This window comes from Pristiophorus japonicus, chromosome 23 (assembly GCF_044704955.1).
Source record: "Pristiophorus japonicus isolate sPriJap1 chromosome 23, sPriJap1.hap1, whole genome shotgun sequence".
In the NCBI taxonomy this organism is placed as follows: domain Eukaryota; kingdom Metazoa; phylum Chordata; class Chondrichthyes; family Pristiophoridae; genus Pristiophorus; species Pristiophorus japonicus.
In genome coordinates, this window is record NC_091999.1 from 46,895,125 (window position 1) to 46,903,068 (window position 7,944).

The 7,944-nt window shown below is 42.3% G+C and overlaps 1 pseudogene; it reads left to right on the forward strand.

The window, feature by feature from the left end:
* Positions 1 to 287: 287 nt before the first annotated feature.
* Positions 288 to 6,669, forward strand: LOC139235519 (Ig heavy chain C region-like; annotated as a pseudogene).
* Positions 6,670 to 7,944: the final 1,275 nt, after the last annotated feature.

The following is a 7,944-nucleotide window of genomic DNA, read 5'->3' on the forward strand; positions in this document are numbered from 1 at the left end:
GTGCCTATCACAATTGCGTCCCAATGTATTCCCATTTTACGCCAGGTATTTGTTTCATAGCCCATTACAGGTGGCTCTGGCTCAAATACACAGGAAATATTACAGACCTCCCGGAATTGTTGCCAATTCATTGTCCTTCCATAACGACGGTGTTCAAGCAATAGCGAGAGGTTGATATCTCAAAAGTGAGAATTTCCCCTTGAAAGAGTTAAGGCTAATTATTGGTGTCCTGATTCTGAAGATGCGGCTTTTCCTGACTTTCATTCCTGTTTCGCAGTGGATGTCCCATGCAGCGATTAAAAATCACTCTTCGCCCACCGTAATTGGAACAGGTTTTACTGGAGGCGACGGTGACCTTAACGTGTGTCGTGTCTGACGCTCCTTATGGGCTCACCGTGACCTGGACCCGAAAAAACGAGACTTTGAAATCAGAGATTGCCGTCCAACCCAGAGAGGATCCCAACAGTGTGATCAGCAACTTAAACATCTCGACAAAAGACTGGCTGAGTGGGGATAAGTTCTACTGCGTGGTGAGCCATCAGGATATGCCGATTCCTCTCAGAGATTCCAGCCACAAGGAAAAGGGTGAGCGGGGAGATTGTTGCAATAAGTGAGAAACTGCGACAATTTCGATGCGTGTGCAAGGGCCAATTGATTATATAAAGTGTTTAATGGCTACTCTGATCATTCAGGTTGGTAATTCCACCAACTCAGCACTCTGGGACCTGAGATTATGTATTTTAGGGGAAACTGGATAAGTCCATGAGCGAGAAAGAAATAGAAGGGTATATTATTAGGTTTAGATGAAGTGGGCTCGGAGGAGGCTTGTGTGGATCACAACCACCGGCATAGAGCAGTTGGCCAAATCTCCTCGTTCTGTGCATTAAATTCTATGTCATTTTCCAGTCCAACGCTTCAAGATTTCAGAGAGAAAGATCACGTTCCCTCTGATAAGGGATGGAAAACCAGAGAGGCAACAGAGGGGAAAAGGTAAAATGTTAAAATGCAATGCAGTGTCCATTTCTCTCACATCTAACCATCGGAAAATGGCTGAATTTAAATGAGGAAGGCGAGTTGTGGGCGTTGGTCTCACAGGCCACCAGTGAAAGCGGGAGGATTGGAAGCCGAGTGAGGAGGTCGCGGATCGCGGGCGATGGGTTAGGCAGGGACCCTGGATCCAGGAGGTCGGTGTAAGGGCAATTACCAGCTGGGCGCAGCAATCCCCGCCTTGCTGTAACTGCTGAGATTTACACAGTTTGTCAAGCCGGACCAGCGACAGTTAAACACCAAATGGTGGTTAAAATAGAGGATTCCAATCTCATTTAAATATATTACTCAAATGTAATATTACAACTGGAAGTAGGCGAGTTGAGGTCGGGATTCTGATTTTTACCAATTTAACAACCTCCACGCCCACAACCCGCCCGCTGTATTGGGTTGAAATTCCCCCATTGTCTCTGGAACTATCCAGTTCATTGGCCTTTGTTGTAACTGTCCTACAGCGAAAGATCCGCGGGAACCGGCCATGTCTGTCCTCCTGCCCTCAGCAGAAGAAGTCTCTGCTCAGAGGTTGGTCAGCCTCACCTGCTTAGTGAGAGGTTTCTCCCCCCGAGAGATCTTCGTCAAAAGGACCGTCAATGATAAACTGGTGGATTACGGCAACTACAAGAACACCGAGGTGATGGCGGAGAACGGCAGCAGCTCCTTCTTCATGTACAGCCTGCTATCCATTGCAGCCAAGGAATGGGCCAGCGGCGACTCTCACTCCTGTGTGGTGGGACATGAAGTGATCCCATTGATAATCACCAACAGAACCGTCAATAAATCCAATGGTAAAGCATTTCCCTTGTTCTGATGGACAACGTCATAAGAACATAAGAACATAAGAATTAGGAACAGGAGAAGGCCATCTAGCCTCTCGAGCCTGCTCCGCCATTCAACAAGATCAGGGCTGATCTGGGCTTGGACTCAGCTCCACTTACCCGCCCGCTCCCCATAACCCTTAATTCCCTTATTGGTTAAAAATCTATCTATCTGTGAATTGAATACATTCAATGAGCTATCCTCAATTCCTCCCCTTTGCAGAGAATTCCACAGATTCACAACTTTGTTGGAGAAGAAATTCCTTCTCAACTCAGTTTTAAATTGGCTCACTCGTATTTTGAGTCTCTGCCCCCTAGTTCTAGTCTCCCCGACCAGTGGAAACAACCCCACTGCCTCTATCTTGTGTATGCCTGTCATTGTTTGAAATGTTTCTATCGATCACCCCTCATCCTTCTGAACTCCAACGAGTAAAGACCCACTCTACTCAATCTATCATCATAAGGTAACCCCCTCATCTCCTGAATCAGCCTCGTGAATCAACTCTGTACCCCCTCCAAAGCTAGTATATCCTTCCTTAAGTAAGGTGGCCAAAACTGCACGCAGTACTCCAGGTGCGGCCTCACCAACACCCTATACAGTTGCAGAAGGACCTCCCTGCTTTTGTACTCCATCCCTCTGGCAATCAAGGCCAACATTCCATTCGCCTTCCTGATTACCTGCTGCAGCTGCAAACTAACATCTTGGGATTCATGGACAAGGACCCCCAGATCCCTCTGCATCGCAGCATGTTATAATTTCTCCCCATTCAAATAATATTCCCTTTGCGTGTTTTTTTTCTTCAAGGTGGATGACCTCACACTTTCCGACATTGTATTCCATCTGGCAAGCCTTAGCCCATTCGCTTAACCTATCTAAATCTCTTTGCATCCTTTCTGTGTCCTCTGCACAACCCGCTTTCCCACTAATCTTTGTGCCATCTGCAAATTTTGTTACACTACACTCTGTCCCCTCTTCCAGGTCATCTATGTATATTGTAAACAGTTGTAGTCCCAGCATCGATCCCTGTGGCACACCACTAACCACCGATTTCCAACCCGAAAAGGACCCATTCATCACGACTCTCTGTTTTCTGTTAGCCAGCCAATTCTCTATCCATGCTAATACATTTCCTCTGACTCCGTGTCCCTTTATCTTCTGCAGTAACTTTTTGTGTGGGACCTTATCGAATGCCTTTTGAAAATCTAAATACACCACATCCATCGGTTCACCTCTATCCACCATGCTCGTTAACTCCTCAAAGAATTCCAGTAAATTAGTTAAACATGATTACCCCTTCATGAATCCATGCTGCGTCTGCTTGATTGCACTATTCCAATCTAGATGTCCCGCTATTTCTTCCTTAATGATAGTTTCAAGCATTTTCCCCACTACAGATGTTAAACTAACCGGCCTATAGTTACCTGCCTTTTGTCTGCCCTCTTTTTTTACACAGAAGTGTTACATTAGCTTCTTTCCAATCCGCCGGTACCTCCCCAGAGTCCAGAGAGTTTTGGTGGATTATAACGAATGCATCTGCTATAACTTCCGCCATCGATTTTAATACCCTGGGATGCATTTCATCAGGACCTGGGGACTTGTCTACCTTGAGTCCCATTAGCCTGTCCAGCACTACCCCCCTAGTGATAGTGATTGTCTCAAGGTCCTCCCTTCCCACATTCCTTTGACCAGCAATTTCTGGCATGGTTTTTGTGTCTTCCACTGTGGAGACCGAAGCAAAATAATTGTTTAAGCTCTCAGCCATTTCCACATTTCCCATTATTAAAACTCCCTTCTCATCTTCTAAGGGACCAACATTTACTTTAGTCACTCTTTTCCGTTTTACATATCTGTAAAAGCTTTTACTATCCGTTTTCATGTTTTGCGCAAGTTTATCTTTGTAATCGATCTTGCCTTTCTTTATTGCTTTCTTCGACATTCTTGTCAATGAGAATGTCTCGATTGCATTTCAGTACTTGAATAAAAAACAATAAAGGGCTTTTCTTCCAACCGTGAGTTAAACACACAGCCTTTACAATTAATTATGTTTCCTATTTTGGCCAATGTGAGGGCTGTTTATCTGAAATAGGGTGTTTGCGGATCTCGTTCCCAAGGCTTGTACAGCCAGCGCTCCCAGCTCAGATACAGCATGAGTTAGAAACTGGGTGGAGTTCTCTCATTACAGGATTCCTGAAGGTAACCTCAGCTGAGAGGGAGTAAAGGGTAATTTTTACTCACTGTACCTCTCACACGCACCAGCGAGAGGAGAAAGGGAAACGTGTAATTCATGTAACCTCCACTGCCCCTCCCGCAGGGTGATGGGAAGTGAACCACTCTCTTTGAAATGCAGTAAGTTGCCATCGTACGTTCTAACCCATGATCTAAAGATTTTAAACTTTCCATATGAGTATTATATTCTGAAATAGCTATTTATTCCACGTAATATTTTTAAATAGGGTTGGGGGTGCAACAGTCCCTGTTAATTGTAAACTAACATGTTGAATTCTAATGGGCCATGTCTAAACTGGTGAATGAATCCTCTGCGGGTTTCTCACAGTTGTGTCCCTGATGTTGCTGAAGCCCATCGGTTGAATTGTTGCATTCGTTCGGCTGATGTCACATTGCGCCTCACACAGAACACATTTACACAGAGCGGAGGAGAATACATGTGAAAGTGAGTTTGTGTGTGTTCACATGTGAGTGTTTTGATGATTTTGTATAAGTTTGTGTTTTTGTGTAAGTGCACAATTACACATAAACACACATAGACTTACATATAAAGACATACTAACAACCTGACACGTAATATTATACATAACTAGAATATAATGAAAACCATCATTGTCAAATCCAGTTATTGGTACTCTCTGAAACTTTGAACAATAGCAATAATAAACGTCAATCGAAACGTACACTTGCACAACTGAAACTTATACACACTTACAAAAACATAGACACACATATCAATCCAGACACACACTAACACAAAACACACTTACATACATTTACACACATATCAACACATACATCAATCCACACACACATTAATACAAAACACACTTATACATACTTACACACATATAAACACACACATCTATCCACGCACACACTTGCACAAAGCAAACTTACACACACATAAACACACACATCAATCCACACACACACTTACACAAAACACACAAACAGACTTACACACAGATAAATATACACGTCAATCCACACACAGACTTGCACAAAACACATACACACTCGTAAACAAACGCATCAATCCAAATACAGATATACACAAAACACACACACGCTTACATGCAAACACACTATTGCACTTATACACACGCATCAATCAAAACACACACTTACACGAAACATACACACACATACACACACAGACTTACATCTAAACATGAACAACATTGAGACATAACCATACACTTGCAGGAAAACACACACCTCAACACACTTACACAAACATGAACATGCATATAAATCCAAACGCAAACTAACACAAAACATACACACACACTTACATGTAAACACAATGTTACACGAAAACTCAAACACACTTACACCTCAACATAAACAAACATTTCGACATAACCATACTTATACATGTCCACACATGAACAAAGCATCACGTTAAATTGAGTCATTATTATTTTATCCATTTTTGTAACTGCTGATAAAGCTTCATTTAGAAATAGAAAGATCAAGGCCAAAATTATTAATCAATAACATAAAGGTATACATTGCGTACCAGTTCTTGTCATATCTTTGTAAAGCCAAGCTCAGTAATGAATTCTGTGTGACCATGGTCTGTATAATTGTTCTCAGAGAAGTGATTCGTGCCACAGAGAGGGAGGGAGATAGAGATAACATAGAAAGTCAAAGGCAATAGATAATATGATCTATTGTAAGGCTACAACAGCTGTAAATTTTCACAGCTTTTGAATGGGAGAAAAATGGTATAAGGTAACAGCTCTTCTACTCAGAAGGCAGTGCAAATCAAGCGAACAGGAGATAAGGAGTCGGCACCACGGTCAGCTCGAGAGGACGTTATCGAGAATTAGGCTGCGACTATAATTTGTTTAGTGTTACTTTTTGTAACAGAATGTAATTTACTTGATAAAACACTGTTTCTACTCACTATACCTCTATTAAAAGCATTTGGTATGATCTGAACAAGAGTCTCCCAGTTTGAATTAAATATATACCCTGAAAATAGTTGAATTGCTATAGTTAGCAAAGCGGCAAAAAGCTGCTCATTGGATAAAAACTACATCTGGCGACCACGAAGGAACAAAACAAAGAGATATTGAACAAAATGCAATATACTCAATAATCAAGTTAATTGGGAACTCTTGTAATTTTTTCTGTCTATTTGAAAACAAGTTGTTGTGTATCACCAGCAGATGCAAGGCAGATCGTTTGATCACCGATCAAATCTTGTGTAAGGTTGATTTACGTCAACTGCTAGTGACTGTTATCTTCATTAAGGAAGCTTGCTTAAAAATAATTAATTTTCAGATGCCGGAGGAGTGTCTCTTGGAAGAGTATCAGAAAAAGATAGAAAAAAGATGGGACGAAACGCAAGTGCAGACACAGTTGCTAGATTGCCTCGGGAAGAATCCGAATGCATCCCTTAAGGATGTGGTCACTTTTATTTATGAACACATTAAAGCTAAGAAATGGAAGCTCGGTAAGACGATGCGTCTAGTCACCTGTGCAGCTTCGTACTTCCGAGGACGTCAATCAAAGGTCAAGAAAGAATTAGAGGATAAAATATCAGAACTGAAAAAAAAAATCGGCTAAGAATGAAGAATTGCAGAAAATAGATTCAGACATTAAACAGAAAATTGTGAATTTGCAGAGTCAATTTGCCTCAGCTACTGCAGTAATCCAACAGCAGAGTATCAATGCAATTCACGTCGGGGCTGCAGTGCAAACAATTCGGAAATCTTGAGGTGTAAAACGAAGATCTAAGCAGAGAGAATAAACGTCTCACCAAACAATGAGAGGACTCATGGGGAGCAATGATGGAGGATTTGCATCGACCCCTTCAATGGATAAATTGTAAGGTTGCAAATAGGAGCTCAGAATTATGATGAAGGTCTTGAACTTATAATTGCTATGTAGGTAACACTTGCTTATGTAGGTACAGCGCAAATGTATAACACATTGAACTGAATCCGTAACCTCTGTAATACTTAAACAGCCGGTCAGCAGTTTTTTTAAGTCCCTGAGGAAGAGATAAATAAGCAAGTACAGCCACTCTAACCGTCGGATAGACTGGGGTAGAGGGCAAAATGGAACAAAACAATGATGAGAGATGGACTGTTGCATTTACCACTCAGAGCCCGTCGGATAAGTGTCGACAAATCAATGTAACTTTGCTGATATCAATAGACCTATCGATGATATTGCAGGAGGATAGCTCCTCTCCAAAACCTGTATAAGTTATGCTTGAAAACTTTTCTTTTTCGGAGGTGCCACGACTGAACCTTCCCGTGCAATTGCTCGTAATAAAAGCCAGTTCATCGTGGGATTTCGTGTGTTAACTTCCGTGGTCGTTATATAGTGGGAGAAAGGTGACGTGTCGATGAACTTTATCAGTTAGTCCACGTCAAAGAAGATACGCCTCCATTTTAACCCCAACATTTGGCGTCATGAACCGAATGCAGACCTTCCGACCTGGATCACGTGACAGCTAAATGGTAGTGAGCATGTTTTTTACCACATGCAGCTGTAGCATTGACGGGGAAGGAGTTAATTTGTATAAATGATTAGAAGGGTTCAGCTGTCGGACAACTTATAACGAACCACAGATGGCTGAAAACCAAGGGTGGGATAGGTGTATGCCTGAAAAAGAAGGAATGCAACCGCGGGGGGAGTGGACCCCAGCGATCGTTATGGGAAATATAAGGCGTATGTCCTGAAGCGTGACGTGGTAATAACACTGTGAGGCTGGTATTGATCGTGTGCGGTGCAAACAAGAAGAAATACAACCTAAACCGTGGGCTTGGACCCCAGGATCCAAAGTAAACTGGCCAGTGGGTTAAAATGCTCGCTGAGATACATGGAAAATTA